This window comes from Ursus maritimus, unplaced genomic scaffold, assembly GCF_017311325.1.
Source record: "Ursus maritimus isolate PB19 unplaced genomic scaffold, ASM1731132v1 scaffold_2, whole genome shotgun sequence".
In the NCBI taxonomy this organism is placed as follows: domain Eukaryota; kingdom Metazoa; phylum Chordata; class Mammalia; order Carnivora; family Ursidae; genus Ursus; species Ursus maritimus.
Window position 1 is genome coordinate 40,789,485 of NW_024424452.1, and position 12,106 is coordinate 40,801,590.

Sequence of the window (12,106 nt, forward strand, 5' to 3'; positions counted from 1 at the left end):
ACGCGTACCTTCGGCGGCGCGAGCCCCAGCCTCCTCCTCCTCCACCGCCTCTTCTTTCCTCCCCCCCTTCCCCGCCCCCACGGCCACCAACCGCCGCCACGGCCGCCGCCGCCGCCGCCCCCCCACATGCCCTCCGCCCCTCGCGCGTGCGCCTCCCACAATCCCCCCCGCCGGACCGTTCCATTCCCGCCGCCTTGGGAGCGGGAGGGGGGAGGGCCGGCGCCGCGGCGGGGCTGTGGAGAGCGCTGGAGCCACGCGAGGGGCGGGCAGAGGCCCAGGGCGACTCACCTCCGCGGCCGCAGCGCAGCGCCGCCCAGGCTGGCTTCCGCGCTCGGCCGCCGGGCCGCGGTGGGCGCGTCGAGAGCGGCTTGGCTCCCCTCCGCTGGCGGGCGGTTGGAGGCCGCGGCGGCTGCGCGGTGAGCAGCTTCCTGCCGAACGGCCCGAGCTCGCCTGTCTCCTGCGGGAAGCGCGGAGAGCGGCACTTCGCGGTGCGTGCTGCTCGCGGCCCTGGACTCCCCGCCACGCCACTCGCCGGGGAAGGAGCCGGCGCCGGGGCTGCGCCCTCGAGGGAAGGGAGCGGGGTCCGAGCCCCCGCGAGGTAGGGAGCGAGGCCCTGGGGCCGGCGGCTGTCCTGGGGGCTTCCTTCCGGGCTCCGTGTGGCGGACTTGGACCCGCCGCGGAGCCCGGGCGCTGGGCGCCTTTCTTGCTTTGTGTTGTAAAGCCCAGCCTGGACGGTTTGGGTTTCACGCCACTGTCTCCCGCAGGATGCGTGTGAGCACTTCCACACATTCCTCTTGGCTGCCGGCTATATCCTCAACCTCATCGGGCAGCTTGGAGGCACAGGGTAAAGAAAGCACGTATTTCTGGTTCGCTGCGGGCTTGATCTTCCATGTCTTGCGTGTCCTTCAGAAAGTTGTTGTTCTTCGTTATTTATCAAAAGGAAGCGAAAAAGTGGACATAGAAACTAGCGGAGTCCACATCGGCCTTCAGCGTTGGTGAGATACTACACGCCAAGTAGAGAGTGCTCCCGTTCACAGACCTGGCAGCGCGGGTCAGGTTTGTGGCTGCAGTTGGTAGTGTGTGTCCTGTTCTCCAAACGGTTCATAAAACAGTGCGAACCGAGGCCTGGCAGATTTCTGCGGCTCCTGATGCTGCTTTCTCAATATTCGGCAGCAACACCTACTTTTTCTTAATGAAAGAATTCGGGAGAACTGTGGACTGTCAGAACCCAAAGCCTGCCTAATCTAGTAGTTTTTAGTTTCATCCAAGGGGTAAAGCAGAATACATTCCCGGAGGGATCTCCTTGGGTTTCCCTTTCCTTCACTTCTGTGGAGTTGTAGGGATCCAGGGAACAGTTTGAAAATCACTCTACGAGAGTGACCTCAAAGCCCTGTTGAAGCTCTAAAGTTGAAGTAGACATACCACCCTTTACACATTTCGATGTATGAATCAGGTTTTGTTTGTTTGCTTTGTATTTTTTAAGGTAAAGAGGAAGTCAGCTAATGACCTCACTATATATTTGCTTTTCCTAAGCATGTCTTAAGGCTCAGCTCTTTCATGGAGCCCATCTAAGTTTACTTTGATCTTTTTTTAATTGTGCCATGTATGCAAATGTGTTGCCCTACCAACATTTTTAATTTGATGGCAGGGACTAGGTCTAACACTTCTTGTGTATCCTTTTATAGCCCTAGTGCAAAGTGAGTAGTGGAAATGTTAAAAGAATGTTAGATACTTAAAATCTGAGAAGGGAAAGAGAATTAACATTTGTGGAATGCCATGTCGGGAGAACACGTGTTCCTGCTTTAATAACACTTTGAGGTAGATCATCCTAACCCCCATTTTACAGATGAGAAGCCTGAGGCTCAGAGAAGTCCATTAACTTTATCTTTAGATTTCACTTTGCAGACTGTGCCTGGGTGGCTCAGTCCATTAAGCGTCGGACTTCTGCTCTGGTCATGATCTCAGGGTGCTGGGATTGAGCCCTGCGCAGCAGGAAGTCTATCCCTCTGCCCCTCCCGACACTTGTGCTTTTGGGGGCTTTCTCTCTCTCAAATAAAATCTTAAAAAAAAAAAAAAGATTTCACTTTGCCTGTCCTAAAAACCTTTTTCACTATACCACATTGTCTTCATAGTAAAAATTTGTTAGCCCCAACATAAGTACATACTACGAAGAAAAGACACTTAGTGGATTCCACTGCACCTGTATATAAAGAAAGTTGCTCACTTATGGTCTCTGCCTTCATCTTGCTTTCATGAGTTGTCAGTAAGTATAGACAAGATAGTACCCTGTTCTTTTGTATAAGCCCCAGTGCCTATTAAACTATATTAAGTACTCAGTAAAATGACCTTATTGAATGAATGAAACCTGAATTACTTGAACCAAGGAAGGTATGGAAGGCAGAATGATGGTCCCCCAAAGATGCCCATGGCCCAGTCCCTGTAACGTGTGCATGTTACATGGCAAGAGGGAATTAAGGACGCAGATGGAATTAAGTTTGCTAATCAGCTAACCTTAAAATAGGAAGATTATCCTGGATTATGTGGTGGGCCCACTGTAAGTATAAGAGTTGTGAAAAGATGGAAGAGGGAACAGAAGAGTCAACGTCTGAATGCTGCTATATGGCAAAGGCTTGACCAGCTGTTGCAGGCTTTGAAGATCAAAAGAGCAGCCTCTGAAAACTGCAAAAGTCAAAAAACCAGTTCTCTACTGGAGCATCCAGAAAGAACACGACTGTACATATACACTTTGATTTTGGACTTCTAAACCACAGAACTCTGAGGAGACAAATGTGTGTTGTTTTATGCCACTAAGTTTGTGATAATTTGTCACAGCAGCTGGAAACTAATGCAGAAAGGGGAGCCAAATCATGATTAGCTTCCAGAGTACCTGCCTTGGATTGTGGTCTTGTGCTTTAATTCAAGAGTTTGTTTTGTTTTTAAGATTTTGTTTATTGATTGATTTGAGAGAGAGAGCGAGCACGGGCGGAAGTAGGGGGAATAAGCAGAGGGAAAGGGAGAAGCAGGCTCCGCGCTGAGCACAGAGCCAGATGCAGGGCTCCATCCCAGGACCCTGAGATCATGACCTGAGCTGAAATCAAGAGTCTGATGCTTAACTGACTGCGCCAACCGGGCAGGCACCTCTGTGCTTTAATCCAAACGGGGGTATGGTTCAACTGAAAGTTTGCCTCAAGCAAAGTGATCGGCACTCAACCAAGCTGCCTAGGTTTCCAGTATTTCCCTGCTGCTCTGCTTCTGGCATCAGTGCTCAAGCTGTAAATGGACAGCTGGTTCTGTGGTCCTGCTGTACGGACTTGCCTACTAGAATAGAAGCAATTAAACATTTATTTCATGGTGCTTCCTTGCTGGGTTGTTGTCTAAATGCAGTATAGATAAGCAGGAAAACCTCTTCACTACAAACTTCAAAATCAGGTTTCAAAAGTTAAAAGAAATTTTTTTGAAGATAAAAGTCAACTAGAATATCATGGTTGACTTTACATTTGACAAGGTATGGGTAAATGCTATATAAGCATAATAGTCTAAATGATTTTCTTTTAACAAGGGAAGAACTCTGAAATTTTGGAGGTGGGGTGTACCAAGATTTTAAGCTGCTTCAGGTGATGGATTGCTTATTAGCGAAGTATAAACGGACGCTCCAGACTGCACGGGTGCAGAGCCTGGCTCTGGGAAGTTGGGTGGAACCGTAGTGGTAGTGACACATTGTAGATTTAGATACTACGGTCATCTCCATTTTAGAAATGAGGGAACAGCCACACAAAGTGTAAGTGGCCTGCTCAAGGTCACCCAGTTATTAAGTAAGAGAGCCAGGTTTCAAATTTCAGCGCTTAGATTCTAGAGTCCATGCTTTTGACCATTCTGCCATGCTTGCCACTCTTCTTTGTAAATTGGAGATATCACTAACATCATAGGATTGTTGTAAAGGTAAAATGAGTTAATTCACATAAAGCGCTTAGAGCAGTCCCTGGCGTACAGAAAGTGGTTAGTAATATGTTAGCTATTGCTGTCGTTGGAGCCCTAGATTATTTTCCAATGTGCTTGAGTCACGGAAGAAAAGAAACATCAAAGCGGATGCTCCTTACTTCTGCCTTGATCAGCAGCTGTTTTATCTCTTTTATATGTTAGTGCTGTCATTGCTCTTAGCTTGGTAAAAGTTAGATTACCAGAGGGGGGAAATGTCTAGAAAACATACTCCAGTGCCCTTGTTTTACAGGTAGGAAACTCGGGCCCAGAGAGAAGGAAAAAAAGACTTCTACAAGCTTAAAACAATGTTTTTTTCCTGTAGAAAATCTTTTTTTTTTAAAGATTTTATTTTATTTATTTGACAGAGATAGAGACAGGCAGCGAGAGAGGGAACACAAGCAGGGGGAGTGGGAGAGGAAGAAGCAGGCTATTAGCGTAGGAGCCTGAAGTGGGCCTCGATCCCATTACGCCAGGATCACGCCCTGAGCCGAAGGCAGACGCTTAACGACTGCGCCACCCAGGCGCCCCTCCTGTAGAAAATCTTATGTGAAAGGTACTCATCTAAGAATCCAAAGGCCTTATCAAACAGTCTTGAGGTAAATTTGGGTGTGGTATTGGGTTATGGACCCACTACTTTTAATTATTTATCTTCAATCTCTAACAGTTTGATGCAGCAGGGTTTTCTATCCACAGAAGTATAATTCATGCAGAAAATTATGTGTTAGCTTTAAAGGATTTCACTAAGGGTTTGTTGATTTAATTTTGTAAAATTTGCTCTTTGCCTGGGTAATAGCAACATGGTTCAGATTCAAAAAGTACAAAAGATACCACCCTCCTCCTGCTCCCATAGGAACCCATTCCTTCTCCCTTAAAGCAACCAATATTATCAATTTTTGTATATCCTTCGAAATATGGACCTTTTTACAAACAAGTCGTATATATGTTTTCCCCCTTTTACACAAGTGATAGCTAACTGTACATTGTTCTGTGCTTTTTCTCTTCTACTTAAGACATATTGGAGATTTTTCCTCATTAGTATGCAGAGAGCTCTTAGGGTTGTTTCGTTTTTAAACAGCTGCATGATGTCCCATTGTATGGTGACAGATATTTAGGTTCTTTCCATTTTAGTATTAGAAACAGTGTTGCAATTGCTACATAGCAATCTCTGTTTTTATTATGTTACTGTAAAAGTGGTTTTGCTTAGGTCTCAAGAACAACTTTTTAACATGGACACCTTACTGAAGTTTGGACAATTTTTATTACATAAACAATATTATTAATATTGCTAATTATTGTTAATAACATTACAAATCAAAATTTTAAAAAACTACCTGCAACATGAGCACCGCCCCAGATCAGATTGTTTTTTGTTTATCCTTTTCTTGAAGTCTTCGCACATCTCCACTTCAGAACACTAATCCAAATGCACCGTGGGGGGGAGTTCAACATAGGTGTACCCAGAGCGCTAAAGTTCTAGGGTGTTAAGGCTGGGCATGCATGTTCGTGTCACGTGCCTTCCGTGAAGCCTTCAGGAACCTCCGATGCTTCACCAGTCTCAGGCCCGCGTCTCGCGGACTGTCACAGGCTCAGTTTGCTGAGGAGGGTCCAGGGTGTCCCCCAGCCTCAGAAGCAGTCCTCATTCCTCCCCATTCCCTCCCGTGCTCCCTCCATTAGGAGAGTTAGTCTGTTGCATCGTCACTCGCTCCCTTACCGTTGGGAGGGTGAGTGCATGTTTCCAGCAAAAACACCTAGTGGTACAACGCAGAGCTTGCCGAGCTTTGCACTTGTTCAAGTTTGTCGTCATCAGTGTGTTTCAAAGAAACACCTTTACTTCGAGAGTCCAAACGTGGGGAAGTAGATATAATGAGGATTACAGAAAGCAGCATAACAAATTCTGTTTTTTCTAACTGAAATTGTGAAAGCAGTGAGATTAGTCTCCATGAACCAAATTTTTCCTAGAGGACTCGGAATTTAGAACACCCTTTCTCAACCTCAGCCGCACTAACTATTGACGTAGGACGCTGGGTGATTTGTTGTGGGAGACTCTTCTGTGCCTGACAGGCTGGTCAGCAAAATCTCTGGCCTCTACTCACTATACGCCAGCACCACTCCCCCAAGTTGTGGCATCTAAAAACGCATCCAGGCATTACTAAATGTCCCCCGGGGGGTAAAATTGCCCCAATTGAGAACCACTAGGTTAGAAAAACAATTGCTGGGGCCCCTCGGTGGCTCTAGGCTGAGGTCATGATCCCAGGGTCCTGAGATCAGGCCCGGCGTCGGGCTCCCTGCTCAGCGGGGAGTCTACTTCTCCCCCTACTACCCACTTGTGTACCTCTCACTATCTCTGTCTCTCTCAAACAATTAAAATTGTAAAAGAAAAAGAATTGCCAATCACCAGGAAATCAGTTTTGCTTCGGTAGAGAAAGTCATAGCAGACTAATATATCCTTTTTGTCTGAATTACTAGAATGGTAAATCAAAATAATGACATTACATATATCGCGTCTTCAGTAAACTAAGGCATTTGACAGTCTCATTATGGCCTTTTGGGGAAATACGTCCTGAATGTTTAATTGTTTGAATAACCGTGTCCAAAGACTCCGTGTTAAGTAGATTGAAATTCCCTTTACCATTGACATCTGTGCAGGAGTTCTCGCTCTTCGCTGCACATTGGAATCAGCTGGGGAACTTTAAAAAAATGCCAGTGTCTTAAGTCTCCCTATGAGAGATTGTGATTTAATTGGTCTGAGGTTTAATTGGTCTGAGATATACATCAAGCATTTTAATTACAGGCGGACCTCGTTTTACCGCGCTCGGCTGTGTGGCGCCTCGCAGCTGTTGGGTTTTTACAAATGGAAGGTTTGGGGCAACCCCGCGTGGGTGCCAGTGTTCCGAAAGCATGTGCTCCCTTCATATCTCTGTCACGGTCCGGTGATCCTCACAGCATCTAAATCCTTTCCATTATTTTACGCTGATCTGTGCCGAGTGATCGCTGATGGTACCAGCGTCACCGTCTGGGGGCATCGCAGGCGGCACCCACGTCACACGGCAGACTTAACCAACGTGTGTGTGGCGACAGTGTTGACATTGGGCCGGTTAATCGCCCTACAACGGCCTCGAAGTGTTCAGGTGGAAGGAACAGTCGCACGTCCGAGGCTGGAAACCAGAAGCGAGCAGGGATGAGCTTAGCGAGGACGGCGGGTCCGGAGCTGACGGCCCGAAAGCCTCGGCCTCCGGCGCCCAGCAGTCAGCCGAGTGGTGAACGCAGAGGGAGAGCTGTTGGAGGAAATCAGCAGTGCTGTTCCGCGGACACGCGGGCGGTGAGGAAGCTCACCGGCCTGCTGCCGATGCGGAGAGCGGCTGAGCGGTCTGCACGGAACAGCAAAGCCACCGCAACATCCCCTTCAGCCGAAGGCTGGTCCGGAGCAAGGCCCGACCTCTCCCGAGGCCGGGGCGGCCGCGCCAGGGGAGCACAGTCCGCCGCGGGCAGGGCTTGGTTTGTGGGGTGTCGGCCAAGAAGCCGTCTCCTTAACACAGAAGCGACAGGTGAAGCAGCAGGTTGTGCAGAAGATCTAGCTCGGAGAATTCCTGAAGGAGGCTACGCTGACCAGCAGATTTTCCATGTGGACGAAGCAGCCTTCTGCTGGGAGGGGGTGCACGCAGGGCTCCCGTGGCCGGAGAGAAGGCAGTGTCCGGCTCCCAAGCTTCAGAGGACAGGCTGCCTCTCTTGTTAGGGGCCAGTGCAGCTGGGACTGGAAGCTGAAGCTGACGCTCGCTGACCGTTCAGGAAATCCTAGGGCCCTTCGGGAGGACGCCGAGTCTACTCTGCCGTGCTCTAGCAATGGCCCACAAAGCCTGGATGACAGCACGTCTGTTCACAGCAGGGTTTACTCAACGTATGAAGTCCGCCGTTGAGACCTGCTCAGAAAACAGATCCCGCTCCCACACTGTTGCTCATTGACAATGCACCTTTGCAGTTCTTCTGCTTGTCTAAAGTTTTGGTTGTTGGTTTTTTTTTTAATAAAAACTAAAAATACTACACAGGTTACCACTTGCAACTATTTATCTGTGTGGCTCAAGATTTCTAATATGGTGTTAACAAAATGAAAGCTGAATTCCATTTGATGCTGAAACTGATAAACTGCAACTCAGTTTCATAATGTAACTCGGGCAGAGTTAGTCTCAGGGTCGTATTGGTTCCCAGTGTACAGTACAGTGATTCCAAGCTTCCGTACGTTCCTCAGTGCTCCTCATGGTAAGTGGACTCTCAGTCCCCTTCTTCTGTTTCCCCACATTCCCCACCCACCTCCCCTCTGGTGACCAGCAGTGTGTTCCCTAGAATTCAGAGTCTGTTTTATCATTTGTCTCTTTTTTTCTTTGTGCATTTGTTTTGTTTCTTAAATTCCACATATGAGTGAGATCATATGGTCTTTGTCTTTCTCTGACTTATTTCACTTAGCATCATACTTTCTAGATCCCTCCATGTCATTTCAAATGTCAAGCTTTCATCTTTTTGATGGCTGAATACTACTCCTCTGTGTGCACACGCGGGTACCACATTTTTATTCATCTATCAAGGGACACTTACACTGATTCCATGATATGGCTACTGTAGGTAATATTGCAATAAATAGAGGGGTGCATTATCTTTTCGAATGAGTGTTTTCATAGTCTTTGGGAAAATATCCAATAGTGGAATTACTGGATCATATGTTAATTCTATTTTTAATTTTTTGAGGAGCCTCCATGCTGTTTTCCACAGTGGCTGCGCTAGTCTGCATTCCCATCAACAGTGCACGAGGGTTCTTTTCTCTCCACGTCCTCGCTGGCACTTGCCGTTTCTTGTGTTCTTGGTGTTAGTCATTCTGACAGGCGTGAGGTGGTCGCTCATTGTGGTTTTGACTTGCATTTCCCTGATGACGAGTGGTGAGCATGTTTTCATGTGTCTGTTAGCCATTTGGAGGTCTTCTCTGGAGAAATGTCTGTTCATGTCTTCTGGCTGTTTTTAATTGATTGGTTTCTTGTTTTTGTTTGTTTGGTTGGTTTTTAGTGTTGAGTTGTAGAAGTTCTTTATATATTTTAGATCCTGACCCTTTATAGGATATATTAGTTACAAATATCTTCCCCCATTTCATAGGTTGTCTTTTAGTTTTGTCGATTGTTTCCTTTGCTCTGCAAAAACTATTTATTTTGATGTAGTCTCAATAACTTTTTTTCTTTTGTTTTTCTTGCCTCAGGAGGCAAATCTAGAAAAATGTTGCTCTGGCTGACGTCAGAGACCTTACTGCCTGTGCTCTCTTTTAGGATTTTTATGGTTTCAGTTCTCACATTTAGGTCTTTAATCCGATTTTGAGTTTATTTTTTGTGTATGGTGTGAGAAAATGTTCTGTAATTTCTGATTTAGAATTTTATCGAAACAACTTCTAGTTCTCATTGGTTAACTTTATAACTAAATGTTAAAAACCGTGTACTGAAAATTTTATTACGTAAAAGAAGATGTCTACATACTGAAATAAGGTTCAGTATTAATAAAATGGATTTTAATAATTACTTTGCTAAGATCAAAATCAACAAATAGCTGCACAGGGGCGTCCGGGTGGCTCAGTCGTTAAGTGTCTGCCTTCGGCTCAGGGCGTGATCCCGGGGTCCTGGGATCAAGCCCTGAATCGGGCTCCTCCGCTGGGAGCCTGCTTCTTCCTCTCCCACCCCCCTGCTTGTGTTTCCCCCTCTTGCTGGCTGTCTCTCTCTGTCAAATTAATAAATAAAAATATTATGGGGCACCTGGGTGGCACAGCGGTTGGGCGTCTGCCTTCGGCTCAGGGCGTGATCCCAGCATTCTGGGTTCGAGCCCCACATCGGGCTCCTCTGCTGTGAGCCTGCTTCTTCCTCTCCCACTCCCCCTGCTTGTGTTCCCTCTCTCGCTGGCTGTCTCTATCTCTGTTAAATAAATAAATAAAATCTTTAAAAATATATATATTAAAAAAAAAAAAAACAGCTGCACAGATAAATGACGGAGGCTGCCTGGGAAGAACATGGTGTAGTGATAAGGATGGAGCCTCTGAAGTCCAACAACCGTGTTTGCATGCAAGAGTCTCCATTTTTTCAAAGTACAGTGGTTTCCATGTGTCAGAAAAATTGTGATTTTCTAGCTCCTTCCATAGAGAGGTCAAGTCGGCTTCTGCCCCCTGCCCCGAAACTATAATGGGCTGCAGTAGAATGTGACCGACTGCAGGTTCGGAGCCAGGTTTGAAGAGGTCTTCAGTGTTTTAGCTCTCCGGGACCTTTGCCACTGCTGTGACAAGTCAGGCCACCCTGCCACAGGATGAGAGACAAGTGTGGAGCAGAGTCAGTCACCCTAGCTAAGGCCGACCTTGCTTAGCCAGCTGACCCTAGATGCATGTGGAAGCCCCCCAGAGATAGCCAGACCTGATCCAGGACAAAGAACTAACCAGCCTGTAGCTGCGGACTGGCGAGCAATAATAACAAGATGCTGTCTGGGGCCTTTCGGGTGGTCTGTTACACGGCAACAGCCGGTACAGTGCTTCGGATCAATGCTGTGCTGGTAAAATGACACAGAGCATTAATGTCCACAGCACATTGCCTGACATAGAGTAATCAGGACTAAACTAGTCGTGGTTTCTCCTATTGCTGGGGTTTTAGTGTGGCTACAGAGCAACATTTTTTAATAATGGCTTTATTAAGATGCACAAACCATAAAAATCAGTATCTTTAAAGTATACAATTCAGTGGGTTTTTAGTACATTCGCAGAGCTGTGTAATCACTATCACTACCTAATGTTAGAACATTCTGGTCACCCCAAAGAGAAACCCATCAGTGATCACTCCATTCTTCCCTCTCCCAGCCCCGGGCAACCACTAATCTAATTTACTGTCTCAATAGATTTACCTGTGGTGGACAGTTACAGTAATTAGCATTATACTACAGGTGATCTTTTCTGATAGCCTTTTTCTCCATGTAAAGATTCACCCATGTTGTAGCATTTATGAGAACTTCATCTGTTGTTAGTGCCGAAAGTGCCCCATCGTATGGCTTTGCCAACTGGGTTTATCCACTCGTTGATGATGGACATTGGGATTGCTTCCACATTGTGGCTCTTAGGAATATTGCTGCTGTGAGTGTGAACAAGTTTTTGTGTGCACATATGTTTTCATTTCTTTGGATGTATAACTGGGTGTGTAGTAGGATTGCTGGGTCATATAAAAACTACATGTTTAATCTTTTGAGGAACTACCAAACTTTTCCAAAGTAGCTGTACCATTTTACGGTCCCACCAGCAATGTATGATGACTCCAGTTTTTCTACATTCTCCCCAACACTCGTTATTGTCTGTTCTTCTGATTTTAGCTCTCCTTGTGAGGATGAACTATATCACATTATGGTTTTGATTTGCATTTTCCTAATGACTTATGGCATTGAACATCTTTTCAAGGGGTTATTGCCCATTATGTATCTTATTTGGAGAAATGTCTGCTTAAATCCTTTGCCCATTTTTGAGCCAGTTGTCTTTTTATTGCTGAGTTGTAAAGAGTTCTTTATGTATTATGGATACAAGTCCTTTATCAGATATGATATGCAAATATTTTCTCCCATTGTAGAGTTTGTCTTTTACTTTCTTCATGGTATCCTTTGAAGCAGAAATTCTTAATTTTGATAAAGTCCAAGTATCTATTTTTGTCACTTGATCTTTTGGTATCACTAGGAAACTATTGTCTGATACAAGTTCACAATGATTGATGTTTTCCTTTAAGAGTTGTATTGTTTTAGCACTTCCATTTAGGTCTGTGATCTATTTGAGTTACTTGTTGTATATGATGTGAGGTAGGGGTCCAATTTAATTTTAAGGAAAAGGAAAAGGAGGGTTTCAGACGTGACTATTTGATTGCTGGCTTGTGCAGGAAACGAATAGTACTGTCATTCTCTGAAAGATGAAATACTTAGGGAGAACCAGGCTTTGGTTTTTAGTTTTGTCCTTATTGATTTTTTCTCTTTCTTTCTTTCTTTCTTTCTATTTATTTATTCATTCATTCATTCATTCATTCGTTCATAGTTGAAGTATAGTTGACACAGTTACTTTAGTTTCAGGTGTACAACATAATGATTCAACAAA

The 12,106-nt window shown here is 45.7% G+C and overlaps 1 protein-coding gene across 5 annotated transcripts in view; it reads left to right on the top strand.

Moving 5' to 3' along the window:
- Nucleotides 1-412: 412 nt before the first annotated feature.
- DAP3 (death associated protein 3) overlaps nt 413-12,106 on the top strand; it is a 35,051-nt gene continuing 23,357 nt past the window's right edge. The window contains exons 1-2 of one of the 5 annotated variants that reach the window (XM_040635770.1): nt 414-598; nt 765-844. The gene's annotated coding sequence lies outside the window, so the exon portion shown is untranslated. Of the gene's footprint in view, nt 599-764; nt 845-12,106 lie in introns of all 5 variants that reach the window. The other 4 variants (XM_040635771.1, XM_040635769.1, XM_040635773.1 and 1 more) reach the window with 4 other exon arrangements.